General features: G+C 40.3%; 4 pseudogenes across 4 annotated transcripts; all 4 read right to left on the bottom strand.

Annotated features, from left to right (window-relative positions):
* Positions 1–2,791: 2,791 nt before the first annotated feature.
* Positions 2,792–4,195, bottom strand: AT1G38176 (annotated as a pseudogene; the record flags this gene model as incomplete). The annotated part of the gene is made up of 1 exon: positions 2,792–4,195.
* Positions 4,196–4,621: 426 nt separating this feature from the next.
* Positions 4,622–8,191, bottom strand: AT1G38167 (annotated as a pseudogene; the record flags this gene model as incomplete). Its single annotated transcript has 1 exon — positions 4,622–8,191.
* A 727-nt stretch (positions 8,192–8,918) lies between these two features.
* AT1G38158 lies at positions 8,919–11,423 on the bottom strand (annotated as a pseudogene; the record flags this gene model as incomplete). Its single annotated transcript has 1 exon — positions 8,919–11,423.
* Positions 11,424–12,476: 1,053 nt separating this feature from the next.
* Positions 12,477–15,362, bottom strand: AT1G38149 (annotated as a pseudogene; the record flags this gene model as incomplete). The annotated part of the gene is made up of 1 exon: positions 12,477–15,362.
* Between the last annotated feature and the right edge of the window lie 3,307 nt (positions 15,363–18,669).

Here is an 18,669-nt window from a genome sequence, read left to right as displayed (position 1 = left end):
TGAAGGCGTCATTGGGCATTCTGACTTTCTGTTCTGTTTCTCCTCGTTTTGAACTCCAAAAGCATCCAAAGTACCTGAAAACAACCAAATATGTAATGCACATGCAATCCGAATGCAAAATCGTCCTGAGTATGCAAAACAGACTAAAACGACTCCTAATGAGATGAAATGTGGATGAAACAATGACAAAGTGGTGAAGAATGAATGCCTAAATCATGCAAATTATAGACATATCAATCCCTCAAACTTATTCTTACGTTTCTTAATTTGATTGTTGTTGTTTGGCCAATAAATTTCATATTGTCTTCCCCAAAAAAATGTTGCTTAGATCTGTAATATAAATCAGCTGTAAAGTGATGTAACTAAGCCGTAACGTGATGTAAATCAGCTGTAACATATAATTTACACAATCTTTCGTCTTCCCTAAATGATAACTCACCTGTGACATGTGATTTGCCAAACCTTTGTCTTCTCTGAAGCATATAACTCAGTGGTAACATATTTACACACATCTTTCGTCTTCCCTTGAGCATATAACTTAGTCATAACATTTAAATTTACTAAACCTTTCGTCTTCCCTTAAGCATATAACTCATCCGTAATGTAATATTACCGAACCTTTCGTCTTCCCTGGAACATATTACTCAGCCGTGACATGTAAATTGACTGAATGTTTTGTTTTTCCTTAAGCATATAACTCAGTTGTTGATATAGCTCAAATTGCCTTAAGCTTACTCCCTCAAATAAGAGATCGTCGTTAGCACTTAAGGGTCAAATTCCATTGAACTCTCGATGTTCACACTATAGACTTATGATGTTATTTAATAGGTTAGATGAATTAATTGAATGCAAACGACAAATAAGCAAGTAAACGAGGTGTAGATTCAAGTGATTAAAGCGTCAGGTCTAAGGAATTGTCTCGGGAGATAGATAAATTGTAGATCTAGCTAATATTAGGATTGTTATTGCACCATTCTCGAACTCAAACTATGATTCTAGAGTAACCGGTGACGTTCCGTGAAACTCTATATACTTAGAGCTAAGACAACCAGAGGAGCCGATAAATCTTATGCTAAAGCATGCATTGTTGTTAAGCTTATTTAGTTCACCTAGTATCTAAACCAGAGCCCTTCTATGAGCCTACCTGTTCTTTCTTAAATGCCTAGGCTCATCTATGATAGTTCAAATAACAAGTACCTATGGCGGAAATACCTATTATCTAATATCAAGTTATTGGTGATCAATCTAAAACTAGCAATAAGAATAATCAAGATGGAGAACTCTAAGAATAATCCTAAGGGGTTTTCGATCTACTAATCCATCTAAATCCCTATTAACTCCTTAAACCCAACAAGGTGATTACTCAGACATGATAACAGAAACACAAATCATAATCTGAATAGTTTGCATTGATGAATTAAGAATAAAAGTAAAGGAGTTCAGAATCCTCTCTAAAAGGATTGGATTCTTCTCTCAAAATGTGTAACAATCTCTAAAAACAAAACTTAGGTCTAACAATGACCAAACAATTAGGTATATTCGTGACTAAAAACGTGCAGGGACTACTTTGCAAATAAGGAAGATTTCAGGACTTCTCAAAGACTAACGAGAATTCCCTTGGCAGCAATAAGAGTGTCGATCGACACCATCTTCTGAAAAAACGTCCTTCACAATCTTGATTGCTGAAAAGCTTCCAAAATTCTTTATTGTGCTCCATAGCTCCCAGATGTGTAAATAACTCAAAACATACGAAAAAGACTAGAAACACTCTAAAAACCATTCAGAAACTATGTTAGAAATCAGTAAAAACCAGGACATATATCAACTCCCCCAGACTTAGCTTTTGCTTGCCCTCAAGCAAAACAAAAGGTTGAATCTGTGAAAGAGGTTTGAAAAACATAGAAAATCCCAATCTCTCTAGCTTATTAGCTTGATCATACAAACCAAATCCATGCACTAAACAGTTCTAATCAATTCCTGACCACCATGTAATTCTCCGCTAGCCCACACAACATTCTAGATTCCATACCGAAGCACTCAACTATATCCACTAGGCTATCATCGCTGGGTCTCATCAATCAAGTAAATGCTTAAGAACCTTCTAGACTCATTCATGTACTATACCATGATAAATAGACCATTCTTTATAATTATATATATATTTTTGGTGTTCTTTCTCTCCCCGAGACTTATTCTTTTTAGAGAGTAAGTTTGTTGGTTTGCTTTCTGGATTTCAATTAGTCGGATTGATTTGAATCTGTAGTACTTAAGCAATCCTGGCAATAAACTCTAGAGATAGATCATAATTTCAGACAAAAGTTTTGACTCAATAAAAACGATTATCTAAGTTATAATGACACAACTGACTCATAAGAAAATAAAAGATAAGTTAGTAACTGACTCCCCCAGACTTAAATAACACTGGCCCCAGACTTATTAAGCCAGAGGAATCGAAAGAAAAATAATCAAAAGATAAAAGTTAGAGAAACGTGAGTTGCCACTTGAGAGTGGTGTCGATCGATACCATGTTGGTGTCTATCGACACTCTGGTCGTTTTGCTTAGCTTTGCGAATTCAGCTCATTTTTGTAGAGCCTTGGTTAGTGTTTTCACATGGATTCTCTAGTTAGACTGTTAAATCACTAAAACACACATCAATAGGTCCAACAAAGCATAGGAAAATAAGTGCAACAAATTTCAAAACAAATAACAAATAGTTTGAAATAAAGCAAGAACAAAGTCAGAAAACAAAGCAAGATAAGGAGGGTGGCTAGTCCTCATGCTCTGAGCCGGAGGTGGGTGCGAGAGAGCGACGACGATGACGAGTGGGAGCAACACAACCTCATCGAGAGAGTGTAGCTATGGCATTCCAAACGCTCTTGAAGTTGTCGACGACGTACTGCTGAAAGACATGTGGCTCCATCGGGATAGGAGGAGGGGAAGGCAGCTGATATGGCAGAGCTGAAGAAGAAGATCCAACTCTCGGACCCCCAGCAGGATCAATGAACTCGTCCTCAGTCTGTGTAGGCACAGATCTTGAAGATAAACCTCTATGTCGCCTGGTGCGTGGTGCTGCATGCATAAGGGAAGGATCAGGACAAAAACTGAGCTCCTCATGCTCGCATGTAATCTTTGTAAGCGCGGTGCAAGACAACTGAATCATATGGTCTCATGTCTCGTCTCTGAAACACCAAAGTAAGTTGTCTTTTAGCTAGTGAGATTTCTTGAGATAACTCTCATCCATAGTGAACCTCGTGGTGTTGACCTCTTCTCCCTCAAAGCTGATGCGAAAATGCTCAAATATGGGAGTGAGAAGACTGCCAACTCTCTCTAATTTCTTCCCTCTACCTGTAAAGGGCTTGGTCTTGAGTGAGACCAAGTGATGAGCAAACACAGCGCCAAAGTTGACATTGCGGTCAACCTCCTCAAATCCTAAGCTGTCTGGAAAGAAGTCATGAACAACATGATAGAGCACCAACAGCTCAGAGAGTCTCATCTTTCCAGGCTCCATCTTGCAAAACAGTGTGCTACTAATCAGCCTAACCAAGTATCTTAGAACAAGGTGACGAATCTCTGAATGTACTGCGTCCTTGGAATCATAAATTCCATTGCTAAATCTGCTCCAGAAGATCTGAGCATCTTTAAACTGTCCAGGCAGAGCAACTCCAGTGAGATCATTGTCAAAACCATAGATGTCACATAACTCTCTCAGTGGTAGACTGTATCTTACACCGCGAACGAAGAAGATAAGGGCTCCTTCCTGAACATTGAGTTTCCTGTCATTCACATAATAGACCCTAACAGAAGCCATGAATTGTCTAACTAGCTCAGGATACAGATCGTACTACCTAGAACAGATGGTTCCAAACCTATATCATTTAGCAATCCTAAAACAGATTTCTCCATCTGCAAACCCTGCATCAAACCAAAATTCGTAACCCGAGTAGGCAAAATTTCTACACTCATCTAGGCATTATAGAACAAAGTGTCATAATCATCCCAATATGGGGAAAAATGGCGATTGATATAGTCACCTTTAGTGAATTATGTGTTGACATCTTTCTCCCAAACCCTTTGAGAAGGAATTCTCTCTGTTGGAAGCTTTGGCCAGGGAAATCGATAAACAGCTTGTGGTTGCGGTTGGGAAGGGCGGAGATCGGCGGCGGTGGAGAAGCTTTTCGGTGGAGGAGGAGGATGGAGGAAAGCTCTTCCATGCCTTCTTTTTCTGCCCAGTCAACTTGCAGATTGATAGAATTGATACTTGGGGAAGATAGAGGATGGAATTTTGATCAGTTTAGAGCCTGAAATCACAAGAAACGGTGAAGAATCGAAGATTCTAGAGAGAAAATGGTGAATTCGGTGGTTTGGAAGAAAGTGAAATGAAGAAGATGAAATTTTTAGGTTAAGTCGACTTACGTGGAAAATGAGGGTGTCGATCGACACCATAGCGTTTGGTCGACGCGTCCTTTTTTTTTCTAAATCTAAATAAAAAATCCTATACAATCAAAAATCCTAAGTTAAAAATCAAATGAATGAAATGAAGAAAAAGAGAAATACTTACCAGTGGGTTGCCTCCGACTAAGCGCTTGTTTATAGTCAATAGCTTGACTCTACAGTTGCTCAGTCAACAGGTGGGTCTTGAAGATCCAAAGGCTTTTCTACTGGAATCTCGGCTTCAGCCCAGTAGTGTTTGACTCTCTGTCCATTCACGGCAAATGGTTTTCCATTGTTGTTTTTAAGAATGATTGTTCCATATGGTCTAACCGAGTGGACTGTGTAGGGACCTGACCAACGAGAAGACAATTTTCCAGGAAATATTGTCAATCTAGAATCATAATGATATACCTGGTCATTAGGCACAAAGGTCCGAGTAAGGATTTTCTTGTCGTGGTAAGCTTTTGTGCGTTCCTTGTAGAGCTTCAAATTGTCATAGGCATGAATTCGTATCTCATCAAGCTCATTCAACTGAATAAGTCTCCTTTCTCCAGGTTATTTGATGTCGAAATTCATCATCTTGACTGTCCAAGCTGCTTTGTGCTCTAATTCCACTAGAAGATGACAAGCTTTACCATATAGAAGATGAAAAGGTGTGGTCCCAAGCGGAGTTTTGAAAGCTGTCCTGTAAACCCACAATGCATCATCTAACTTGTAAGACCACTCCTTTTTCGCTTTACCCACTGTTTTCTCAAGAATCTCTTTGATTTGTCTGTTGGAAACTTCAACTTGACCGCTCGTTTGTGGATGGTAAGGAGTAGCAACTCGATGTTGAACTCCATACTGTAAAAGCAATTTTGCAAGAATCTTGTTAATGAAATGCTTACCTCCATCACTAATGACTATGCATGGCACTCCAAAATGAGGGAAGATGATAGAGTTGAAGAGTTTCATGACAACCGTTGAATTGTTCTTCAGACTAGCTATAACTTCTTCCCATTTGGGGACATAATCCACAGCTACTAGGATGTAGAGATTCTTGTTGGAAGGTGGGAAGGGTCCCATGAAATCTATACCCCAACAATCGAAGACTTCGACTTCGAGGATCAATTTCTGAGGCATCTCATTACGCTTGTTGATCTTTCCCCTTCTCTGACAAGGGTCACATTGCGATATGAACTTCTGAGCATCCCGAAACATTGTAAGCCACCAAAAGCCTGCTTGAAGAACTTTGGATACTGTCTTGAAGGTTGCAAAATGACCATCATAGCTAGAGCTGTGACAATGCGATAATATATGAGGAACCTCTGTTGCAGCAATGCATCTCCTATAAACTCCATCAGAACAATGCTTATAAAGATAAGGTTTATCCCAATAATATCGCCTAATCTCTCTTAGGAATCTCTTCTTGTAGTAATCTGTGAAATTATAGGTTCCACATATGCAGCTAGGTAATTAACAACAACAGCATACCATGGGTAGTCCTTCTCGACCGCTGTGACGGCGCAATTCTCAGTTGGTGACCAATTTTTTGTTGATTCAGAAGGGTGTCGATCGACAGTTCCAGTGTCGATCAACACCATCGCGCAACTACGAATGTCAACTTCCTCTGAAATGTGAGTGTCGATCGACATAGAAGGGGTGTCGATCGACACTGAAACTCGATTCTGCAACTCATCACATTTGTAGTCATCTTCTTCAACTGTATCTATCATGTATATGTTCTCTTCAGGTAAGAAATCGTTAATAGGGACATCATCATCGATCCTAATGCGTGACAAATGATGTGCTACACCATTCTCAACTCCTTTCTTTTCTCTAACCTCGATGTCAAATTCCTGAAGTAGCAAAATCCATCTGAAAAGTCTTGGCTTAGCATCCTTCTTTTGCATCAAATACTTCACGGCAGCATGATCTGTGTACAATACCCTTGGATCCAACGAGATAAGATCTGAATTTCTCGAAAGCAAACACCACAGCTAACAACTCCTTCTCTGTAGTTTCATAATTCCTTTGAGCATCATCAAGAGTTCTACTTGCATAGTAGATGGCATGAAGTTTCTTATCCTTCCTTTGTCCTAGAACAACTCCAACTGCAAAATCACTCGCATCACACATTACCTCAAAAGGTAGATCCCAATCTGGTGGCTGAACAATTGGTGCGTTGATCAAGACTTGTTTTATATACTGAAAGGCATCATGACACTCTTTTGTAAACTCGAATTTGACTTCTTTACAGAGTAAATCAGTTAGTGGTCTTGCGATTTTGCTGAAGTCTTTGATGAATCTCCTATAGAAACCAGCATGTCCAAGGAAATCCTCACTGCTTTAACATTATCAGGCGCTTGAAGACTTGTCATAACTTTGATATTAGCTCTATCAACTTCTATACCATGCTTAGAAATCCTGTGTCCGAGAACTATCCCATCCTGCACCATAAAGTGGCATTTCTCCCAATTCAAAACTAGATGTTTCTCCTCACATCTTGCCAACACTTTGCAGAGATTCTCTAAACAATCCTCAAACGATGATTCATAAACTGAAAAATCATCCATGAAAACCTCCATGATATCCTCAATCATGTTTGTGAAGATAGACATCATACCTCTATAAAATGTTGCAGGAGCATTACAAAGACTAAAGGGCATTCTCCGATAAGCAAATGTACCATAGGGGCAAGTGAAAGTCGTTTTCTCCTGGTCGTCTGGATGAATCGGGATCTGAAAGAATCCTAAGTATCCATCAAAAAAGCAATAGTACTTATGATTTGCTAACCTCTCCAACATCTAATCGATAAATGGTAAGGGGAAATGGTCTTTCCTAGTAGCAGCATTCAGCTTTCTGTAATCGATGCACATCCGATGGCCTGTGATTGTTCGAGTAGGAATCAGCTCATCTTTCTCATTCTTGACTACTGTAACACCTCCCTTCTTAGGAACTACATGAACTGGACTAACCAAACTGCTATGTGAAATTCGATAGATAATCCCTGCTTCCAACAGTTTCATAATCTCTTTCTTAACCACTTCTTTCAGATTTGGATTCAGCCTTCTCTAATGTTCAACTGAAGACTTAGATTCATCCTCAAGGTGGATCCTATGCATGCATACATCCGGAGATATAAATGCTGGGTTTGGTTCTCTTTCCACTAGGGAAACCAAACAGTTCTTCCAAGTTCTTGATCGAAAGCCGATACCGTTGTTCATCTATTGAGAACGTCAAGAAGCCTAAACCCATGGTATCCAGCTCAAAGTCTGTGAGTCCCTCATACATCTCCACTTGCAGCGTGGAAAGAAACTCGATTGTCTCCTCCTTATAAGCAGCGTAAGGGTAAGACATGAGTGTCTCCAGATGGCACTTTTCGAACAGATGCTGCACGTCCTCCAGTAACCCCAGCTGGGCTAAAGTCTCATAGCACGGATACCTCGTTCCCCAGAAGTCATTCATCTCAAAGAATCTTATATACTCCTCCACTGTAACCTCGTCGGGTTTGTTCAGCAACTTCCTCTCCTCACGCCATGACTCTGGCTCATACTCAGTTTCGATGTCCTCATCAATCAGCGCATATCTACTCAACATCGCCCTCTTTCCTCTGGCGATTTCAGCTCTTCTCTGATTACGTCGAGCTGCGGATCGTTCAAATTCATCCCTGAAGCTCTCGTAAACATGTTGCTCTCTCTCCGGTCTAGTGGACCAGGACTCAGCTTCTTCTACATTATAGTCAGGATCCATTGAGGATTCTCCACTGTAGTTACTCATGATGAAACCTGAAAACAAAATTAAACTCAAAGATAAACGTTAATACGTTAGTCCCAACAAAACCAAAAACACAAACCAACAGAGTAAACCGGTCGAGTGTACCAAAGTTTTTTTTGTTTTTTTTTCGGTTTGGTGAACTCGCGGTCGAGTGATTCCTTGGTTGTGCTTGGCGATCGAGTCACCTTGAGAGGAGAGAGATGGTGAAGCGGTTTGAAAGAGGTCGAGTGAAGAGGGATGGGGGTAGAGTGATGGGGTTGACGTCGAGTGGAGGAGAAAAGATGAGGAGAGATTTCTTGTCCTTTGGTCTGTTGCATGGAGGACATGGGCTTCAGCGACGGGTCCCACAATGTCTTCTTGTCTCTTCTCTGTATTCTTTGTTCACTAGAAAAACTCCAGGAAATCACGCAATCTTCTGTAAACTTGATAAACTCCCTGGAAGACTATGTAGCTTTTGTTGGTCGAGTTAAATGATGATTTAAAATTTTTTTAGGTTTTAAACATCACTCATACTCGACGAATGTACTCGATCTCTAGGCCATCTGTAGAGTAAAAGTTTTGCTTTTTTACTCTAGCTTCACGTTATTCCTCTATTCCTGAGAACCACAAACACAACTAAAACATATCAAAAATAACAAGAAAGTAAAAATTATTTACAAGGATAATCATGGGACTTCCTCCCAAGTGAGCTTGTTTAAAGTCTCTAGCTTGACTCCTCACACTTATCAAGAAGAAAATGAATGATAGAGAGGGTCTGCATAGTCCTCTCTAGTATCATCATCATACTCAGCTTTCTCCCTGGAGAGGTCTACAGCAGAATACTCAATTCCCCTCTCTTCAAAATATGCTTCTTTCTCTTCTGGAGGGTAATCTATCTCTTCAGACCATCTTGAAGTGAACTTCTTTCTCGGGATAGTGTCAGTCCTGCCTTTAGGTTGAGCTTCCTTCTGCAACTGATTCAGCTTACTTCTAAGTTCCTCAACAGTGTGGGCTAGCTTCTCTATAGTTTCATCTTGCTTATCAGACCTCTTTTTAAGTTCTTTCACTCTTTTAGTCTCATATCCTTCTCCTGAGATCGCTCTATCATTTCCAGAGGTTCTTCCATCTTCTGTTGACCCTTGTGGAGTTTTGTTGATGCCAAACTGCAACTTGATGTGCTCTCCAAGGTTGAGACTTATTTTCCCTTCGCTGACATCTATCACTGCTCCCACTGAAGCTAAGAAGGGTCTTCCCAGTATTAAGGGATCCTTATGCTCTACTTCCATATCCAGTACCACGAAGTTTGTAGGCCCTTCTACTCCATTAATCATGACTGGTAGATCTTTCAGCATGCCAAAGGTTTTTCTGGAAGACGTATCCGCAAGGATCAAAGTCAGGTCGCAAGGTTTATACTAAATAAACTCTAACCTTCTTGCCACAGAGAGTGGCATTAAGCTTACAAAGCTCCTAGATCGCACAGACAATCGCTGAAAGCTAATTCCCCAATGGAACATGGTAGAGTGAAAGATCCAGGATCTTCTAACTTCTCTTGAACAATCCTCTTATCAGCAGCTCGAGATGGAGTGACATCACTTTCATCATCTGAATCGTGATACATCTTGATCCTTTCCAGTATCAAATTTCTCTCATCTTTGTGAGGATCAGGAATTAGGTTGAGAACTTCCATCAGTGGCATCACTGCTTTAATCTCGTCCAGGTGCTTCGATGCAACAGACTTGTATCTCTCCATCCACGCTTTCCTGAATGTCCACGGAAGAGCACGTGAGGGTAGTGGAGTAGGTTTGAATCGTTTCACCATTTTCTCGATTATGGCGGCCTTCTCTTCCGAGGTGGATTGAATGAGATGGCGAGAACTGGCAGAATGGTTGAGTTCAACAACGGAGACTTCAATCTGAGTAGAAGCCTCCCCTTCTTGAACATCATTGTCCCCATTGATTAAATAAGGGACAGGTCGAGTTGGCAGCTCTCGATCATGGCAGATGGTGATGGCGTGAGAAGTTTCATACTCCTTCGGATTCTGTATTGACTTCCCAGGAAGTCCTGTAACTTTAGGTGCAGAGGTAGATGCTGATTGGCCTTCTAAGTATTGACTTTGGTATTTAATGCCTCCACTTTGGCATTCAGGTCATTGTAGCTGCAGTACAGCTTATAGTGCAATTCAGATAATTTCTTAGCAATTTCCATGGAGCTAGATGCGTGTCCCTGTAGCAGCTGTTGTACCATATGTTTCATTTCAGCATCAGGAGCAGCAGGACCTTTGTTTTGCGGAGGTGCAAACCCAGGTGGTGGTTGTTGCTGGTAGTTCCCCAAAAATTGCTGTTTGGGAACGAAACCGTGGTTGTAAGGAACAAAAGGTTTGTTCTGACCTTGTTGTTGCTGTGGAGGATACACATGATCCTGAGGATTAGCAACGTTGGTGTTGGGGTAGGAGAGCTTAGGATTTTTGGTTTTGAAGTTGTTGTATCCTTTGTAGCCACCTTGGTTGTTATTGTTGTAGCAGACTTCTTCCAACTGGTTACCCTCCCCATCTTGGACTTGAAACTGCTCGTCATCAACAAGGAAGTGCACATGCTTCTGCTGGCTAAGAAGAATCCTATCCAGCTTGTCATTCAGCGCTTTGATCTCCTTCCTGTGTTTGTCATCAGAGTCAGCTGTGCCTCTAACGGTCCTATCGCAGTCTTCGTTGTAATTACCATCTGATTGAGCTAGGTTCTCAACCAATTCTCAGCCTTCTTCAACATCATTGTTCTGGAAATTCCCATTGCTGGCGGTATCCAGAAGCATTCTGATGCGTGGTAAAACGCCTCTATAAAGAGTGCTGAGCAGAGAGGCTTTAGTGAAGCCATGATGAGGGCATTGGTTGGTGTAACCCTTGAAACGCTCCCATGTTAGGTTGCACAGCCTATCGAATTCATCAAGGTGGTCGAGTGGATCCTCCATTGGTAGACCATGGAATTTGTTCCCCTGAATCATCGAGATGAGACCACTCTTAATCTCAAAGTTGTTGTTCTGGATAGCAGGAGGTGCAATTCCTTTCCTCTATAAAGTGATCACGTGGTGCATCTCCAGAACCAATGTTGGCAGGGCCATTTTTTTAATTCTGTTCGTCACCCATTTCAAGTGGTTGTTGAGGTACAAGGTTGACTGTGTTTCTCCTTTCTCTGAGTTCGCGAGCTATTCAGTCGATGTTGTCGTTGAAAAGGAGGTTCTGATTGCCTGTTGATCGAGTTTGCATACAGCAGAGGTGTACCTGGATCAAGAAGACAACAAGAAAAACACACAGTTAGTAACCGAAAAGAAAATTGAAAAAGAACTTGATCTAAGCAAGTCTGAAATCTCAAATGTAACAAACAAACACCCAATTGGTAACGGCGCCAAATTGATAATAGGTTTTTAAGATCAATTATCCTAAAACACCAATCATGTCGTTGTAGTATTTTAGGTTGTCAATCCAAATGGGTGTGATGCTAACAACAGAAATTCAAGCAAAAACAGCAAAACACTCGACCAACACAGCTCTTTACAGAGCACTGGGTGAGGTCGAGGGACAGGTCGAGTAACAGACAGAAAGTATAACACAGATACTCGACTGCACAGTCTGTTGCCAGACAACTGGGTGGTCGAGTATGAGGTCGAGTAACAAGAAAGAATTGCAGAAATTAAGCAGCAGATGACAAGATGCAGTAAACAACAGTAGAGTAAACAAAGAATTCAATTAGATAAAGAATTCCTGAGGATGGGGTAATTGAGTAGTTTCGTTTCCTCAGTTTACAGGTGATTGACAAGCTCAATAAATTATCCCTAGACAACAAGTTCATTAACCAAATCTAAGTGCCACCGCAACAGAGACCCTCAAGTTAACCTAGTCCCAGAGTCAATCACCATTGACGAGAGCTAACCTAACAGGCATTACGAATCAACAAGTTAAAGCCAATACGCTCCCTGCAACCAATACCTTGGTACAGGGCCACGAATCTCTAGAATTAGTGGTTCAGACATTTCATCGAACACCTTTTGGGCGCAGAAATGTCTGGGCTCAAATTCCAGTTGATCAGAAAGCAATAGGCATTAAGAACAACTAATCCAGAAGGGATCTATCAATCAAACTCAACCACCTAGCATACTGAGAATTCTACACTACTCTAACCCATCCTCAGAAACCTATTCACTACTCAGACATCATAGCAGAAAGCATAAACGTTGAATGGAATGAAGACATGATAACAATAGAGTAATAGCAAGATGGTAACAGGATGAACAACAGTAAAACGAAATTAAGAACAAATACTGAATACTGAATAGATAAAGAGAAATCCGGATTACAAAAGGTCTAGAACACAGTGTCTGCGGAATAAAACTAGATAAAAACTTGTTCTCAAAAATGTAAAGTACATGCTACTTATAACAAAATATTCTGAAACCCTAATACTCAAAACAACGCAGTATTGGGACGGATTAAGAACTATACTCGACCTAGGTGGTCGAGTTAGAGGTCGAGCGAATAGCTGAAGTCTTCTTTTCTTCCTTGTGCTCGAGTGTCTGGTTGAGTGCGGAATGAAAAAGACTCTGAAGCTCGCAATCGAGTATGTAGTCGAGTGGTGGTGATGGTGATACTCGACTTCCAGGTAGAGTGGTGTGATCGAGTGGTGATCTGGTAATGGAGGTGAAGACACTCGGCCTCGGGGTCGAGTGATGTGGTCGAGTGATTGTCAGGTGGTGGAGATGAAGACATTCGACCTCGGGGTCGAGTGATGTGGTCGAGTGTCTCTCCTGATGGTACTCGGCCAGGCGGTCGAGTGGTGAGGTGAAGTGGTGCTGTCTTCTACTCGACCTGGTGGTCGAATGGTCTGTTGAGGTCTTGAAGCTTCTACTCGACCTCAGGGTCGAGTGGTTTGACATGATCAGGTCCGCTTCTTCCAATTAGCTCGTCAACAGCTCCAAATCACTTGAAATCAACACAAATGTGCAACATGCATGCAAACCTATCCTAAATATACAAAGAGATGACAAATGATGAGAAATGGTATAAAACAATGATGATATGGTGCTATAGTGATGACAAATGGATGCTCAAAACATGCAAAATACACACTTATCAGAAGAGACCAAAACTCGCTCTAGTGGGTCTTCTAATTTCATCTCTGAAATACTATATAAAGCTGATGAAGTGAAAGAATCTATCAAGAAGTTTTTCCCTTCTATGATCGGTTTCTTAACCAAAGTGTTCATATCGAACAGCATAGTAAGATCGCCAACATTCAGCCCTATCCTCCCTTCTCGAACATCTATGATTGCTCCAGCTGTGTGCAAGAAGGATCTCCCAAGGATTAATGGATCCTTAGGTTCCTTCTCATAAGGCAAGACTACAAAGTCTGTAGGAATCATGCTCTTTCTAATCATCATAGGAGCATCAATAAGAATTCCATCTTTAATTCGGGTAGAACGAACTGCCAACACAAGAGTGATAAAGGTATGCTCAAGATTGGAATACCCAAGACGCATAGCAACTGAACGAGGCATCAGATTCACACTAGAACCGAGATCACATAAAGCTCTTGGGAAGAAATCAAGATTGATGGTGACACTTAGTACAGAGGTTCCAGGATCAGGCAGCTTTTTTGGGATTCGTTCCTGAATGATGTCGCTGCCCTGCTCTGAAATCATCGTAACACTGCATTCTTTCGTCAAATTCTTAGTGACCATTGTCTTAACATACCTTCTGATTGTGGGAGATAGATGAATAGCTTCAACTAGAGGCATCTCAACAATCAGATTATCAATCATAGCCTTGCATCTGACATCATCTAAGGCTTGTCTTGACTTTTTAGGACTCTTGGAGAAGGAAATTCGCCGATTTGCTGACTTGGTTTCAGCTGGAATTTGCACACTGTCTGAACGAGCTCGGTGTCGATCGACAGGAGCTGGGTGTCGATCGACACCATCGAGAATAGTTTCCTCCTCCACCGCGAAATTGTCGATTCCACTCGACAAAGGAAAAACAGAGTCGTCAAGAGTAATTGGTGTCGATCGATACCATGGTGTATCGATCGACACTGAGTTTTTCTCTGCAATTGGAAAAGATGAAGGCTGAGCTGATCGTTCGCGCTGAAGTATTGGGTTGAGCTGCTTTGCGCTGCGTAGTGTGACTGCATTGATAGAAGCTGATGTAGGTGAGAGATTGGAGATATGAGAGCGTAGATTGTCAATCTTGCTATTGAGATCTGTGGAGAGAGAATCATATTTGCTATCAAGCTTGGTTAGGCCTGCAAGAAGCTGCACAAGCATAAATTCCATTATTGTCTCTGATGAGGGTGGAGGGGGGGCTTGGATAGGAGCAGAAATTGCTGAAACAGGAGTCTCTTTGCTCGCGGTGGCTATCTCAGCTGAAATTCTTTGTTCTATGTCAACTTCCTGCGTCGAAAGACAAGTTAAAGCATTGGTGATGAGGAGTAATGCTTCACTAGTGGTTCTTGTCATGAAGTTACAATAGCTTGCTGCATCGAGTTGACTCCGGTATGGCTTGTCTATTCCTTTGTAGAATAGGTAGATGAGTTGTCTCTCTTGGAAGCCATGTTGGGGACATTCACGCTGATAAGAACTGAAACGTAGCCAAGATGCACTAAGGGACTCGGCTAGAGCCTGAGTGAACGAAGAGATTTGCAAACAAGTGTTTCATGGATGCATTCTTTGTATCAGTCCAATTGGTTAAAAGCTGGTTCCAGTTGACGCAACCATGATGTTCCTCTGCTCGCGAGAGAGTGGGGGAAGAGTTTGCAAAGAAGGTAATCAGCTGGTACACCTTCTACTTTGATAGAGGAAACTATGTCTTCGAAGACTTCCAAATGATCTAATGGTGTTTCATCAGGAGATCCTCTAAACTTTCCTCTAGATACAAGATCATAATAGGCAGGGTGTATAGCAAAGTCTTCTCTTTCAAATGGAGGTAGCTTAAATGCTGATCGGTTGGTGTATAAGAGATCAGTTCTGTTAAAATCGCCTATTGTAGCCGTCTAGTTCTGCAGAGGGTGTCGATCGACACCCTGATGGTGTTGGTCGACACAGCCGTGAAAGTCTGCCATGGAAACGTGATTATCAATCTGAAGGTACATGAAACACAAGAGACCAAAAAAGACAAAGAACCACGTGAGTAGGTGATAGAAAAGAAGTATCTAGACTTAAAAGGACACCTAGTCTAATGGTAAACTAAAAGAGAACTTCGGCAACGGCGCCAAATTTGATATTGCTCAAATCGCCTTAAGCTTACTCCCTCCAATAAGAGATCGTCGTTAGCACTTAAGGGTCAAATTCCAATGAGCTCTCGATGTTCACACAATAGATTTATGATGTTATTTAATAGGCAAGATGAAGTAATTAAATGTAAACGACAAATAAGCAAGTAAACGAGGTGTAGATTCAAGTGATTAAAGCGTCGGGTCTAAGGAATTGTCTTGGGAGATAGATAAATTGTAGATCTAGCTAATATTAGAATTGTTATCGCACCGTTCTCGAACTCAAACTATGATTCTAGAGTAACCGGTGGCGTTTCGTGAAACTCTCTATACTTATAGCTAAGACAACCAGAGGAGCCGAGATATCTTACGCTAAAGCATGCATTGTTATTATGCTTGATTAGTTCACCTAGTATCTAAACCATAGCCCTTCTATGAGCCTACCTGTTCTTTCTTAAATGCCTAGGTTCATCTATGATAGTACCTATGGCGGGCATACCTATTATCTAATATCAAGTTCTAGGTGATCAATCTAAAACTAGCAATAAAAATAATCAAGATGAAGAACTCTAAGAATAATCCTAAGGGGTTTTCGATCTACTAATGCATCTAAATCCCTATTGAGGCTCTTTAAACCCAACAAGGTGATTACTCATACATGATAACAGAAACACAAATCATAATCTGAATAGTTTGCATTGATGAATTAAGAATAAAAGTAAAGGAGTACAGAATCCTCTCTAAAAGGATTGGATTCTTCTCTCAAAATGTGTAACAATCTCCAAAAACAAAACTTAGGTCTAACATTGACCTAACAATTAGGTGTATTCGTGACTAAAAACGTGCAGGGACTACTTTGCAAATAAAGAAGACTTCAGGGCTTCTCAAAGACTTGGCAGTAAACGAGAATTCCCTTGGCAGCAATTAGAGTGTCGATCGACACAGGTGTGGTGTCGATCGACACCATCTTCTGAAAAACGTCCTTCACAATCTTTATTGCTGAAAAGTTTCCAAAATTCCTTATTGTGCTCCATAGCTCCCAGATGTGTAAATGTACCTGAAATGACTCAAAATATACAAAAAAGACTTGAAAGACTCTAAAAACCATTTTGAAACTATGTTAGAAATCAGTAAAAACCAGGACATTTCAGCCGTAATGTAATTTTATTGTACCTTTCGTCTTCCCTGGAACATATAACTTAGCCGTGACATGTAAATTGACCGAACCTTTTGTCTTCCCTTAAGAGTATAACTCAGCCGTGACATGCAAATTTTCCGCTAAATAATAAGAGACGCAACATTTCTTCTAACTTTATCATCGAACACCAACTTCACAAGTTTGTCGTGTATTGTTTCCCCATCTATCTGCACAACTCTACACCCTCTTTCATCGGTGTTAAATACGTATTTGTGTTTCTATCCCCAATTACTGGAAATAACAAATACCGGAACCGGATCAACCATATCGGGAGAAGGATGAAAGAAATTAAAGAAGAATGAGGAAGACGATGAGGAATTAGAAGTTCTGGTGATGTGAAAAACTCAGGTGAAGAAGAAGAGATGAAAATATTTGGCCCTATTTTATTGTCCTTTAATGATGCTGACATGGAATGATGACGTGGAATATTGCAGTCGATGTCGTTTTAAATTGATGAGGTGGCAAGTAAGCCACTAAATGAACATGTAAAATTTGTCTTATAACTCAGCCACCAAACAAATCTATAAGTCAGTCGCAACATGAATACTATTACAGTAATTAAAAAACAAAAAAACGCCAAGTTAATTCAGCCTTGTAATGTCGTAACTCAAATAACTCAGCCATAACATTTAATAACTCGGCCGTAATTGCATGATATTATAGTAATTAATCTTTTGCACATAAGTCAGTCGTAACTACGCTGAGTTATCTGGTAATCCAGCTCTTTACGGTTAATTTATAACACTCTATCATAACTCAGACGTAACATCATCCCATAACTAAGTTTTCCTTCATAACCCAGCCAGCCTGAAAACGATAACTCAGTCGTGTCGAGGAAATAAGTTAGCCGTTTTCCTATAACTCAGTCATACCGTTGTCTGGGTTATGTTCAAAAATCTTATAACCCAGACAAAATTCATTAACTCACCAGTCATGTAGGCTGGATTATCGCATAACTCAGACAACATTTTAAAATCAGCTGTAACGTAGGCTGAGTTATACTCATAATTCCACCATTTTCTCATGACTCAAATATTTTTGTCATAAGTCAGCCGCAACATACGGTAACTCAGTCGTAACTGCCGTTGTATCGTGTTACGGCTGAGTTCATTAATCCACGTCAGAACTGTAACTCAGCCGTAACTGTCGATGTATCGCTTTACAGCTGAGCTTATTAATCCACGTCAGCAATTTCTGACGTGGCAGTGGCATTCCTTGTAATTACGTTTTTTCATGTAACGTTTAGTAGGGGCATGCTGGGTATACAAAAAAAGACAAAAATATGACAGTAATAAAAAAAAAGTTTTGTATGGTTCTGGTCAATACACCTAATTTGTATGACATCTGAGTAAATCTCCCTTTTCTTATTTGTTTCGTTTGTTTCTATAGTTTCAGTCAAAGTGATTTAATATTTAACTTTATTACACTCATGAATACAACATTTTTTATGCACTCCATGTAGTCTTACTTGGTAAACATGTTCTGTTTTTCTCGTTGCGTGGGTGTCTTGATTTTACTTCTTGCATACTATCTAGTACTCACATACATTACATATTTTTGCATTTGATTATTGTTGGATTAGGAAGCGCGAATATAGATAATTAAGAGATGGATGATAGTAAAGGTAACTCATTTACTCGGAATCTGTTTTCCAAATTTGTTTGGTGATATATTAAAGTTTTTATGGGTTTTAACCATGATATTGGTACAGTTTTTAGAGTCTTTTGATTATTTTTGTATCTTTTCGAGTCTTTACAGGTACATACATGCTTTAGAGAACTTTCGAGCAAAATAGAAGTTTTTAGAGCTTGTTAGCTAAAAAGAGCAACTTGGAGCGTTAAAGAGGTGTTGTTGTCGATCGACATCCGTCGCTATATGCAAAATTTTTGCCCCATAAGAAGCCTCCCACATTTTTCACAAGTTTTGAAGAATCATAGAATTTGCCCCATAACGTTTTCCTATATGCAAAATAAGTCCTCATGTGTTTAGACTATATTTATGAATTTTAAGGTCATTGTTTAAACGTTAGTTATATTTATGATTTTTCCCCCTAT

Source organism: Arabidopsis thaliana (assembly GCF_000001735.4).
Source record: "Arabidopsis thaliana chromosome 1 sequence".
Lineage (NCBI taxonomy): Eukaryota > Viridiplantae > Streptophyta > Magnoliopsida > Brassicales > Brassicaceae > Arabidopsis > Arabidopsis thaliana.
The sequence above is the reverse complement of the archived record's forward strand: the minus strand, read 5'-3'. Positions and strand labels throughout refer to the sequence as shown.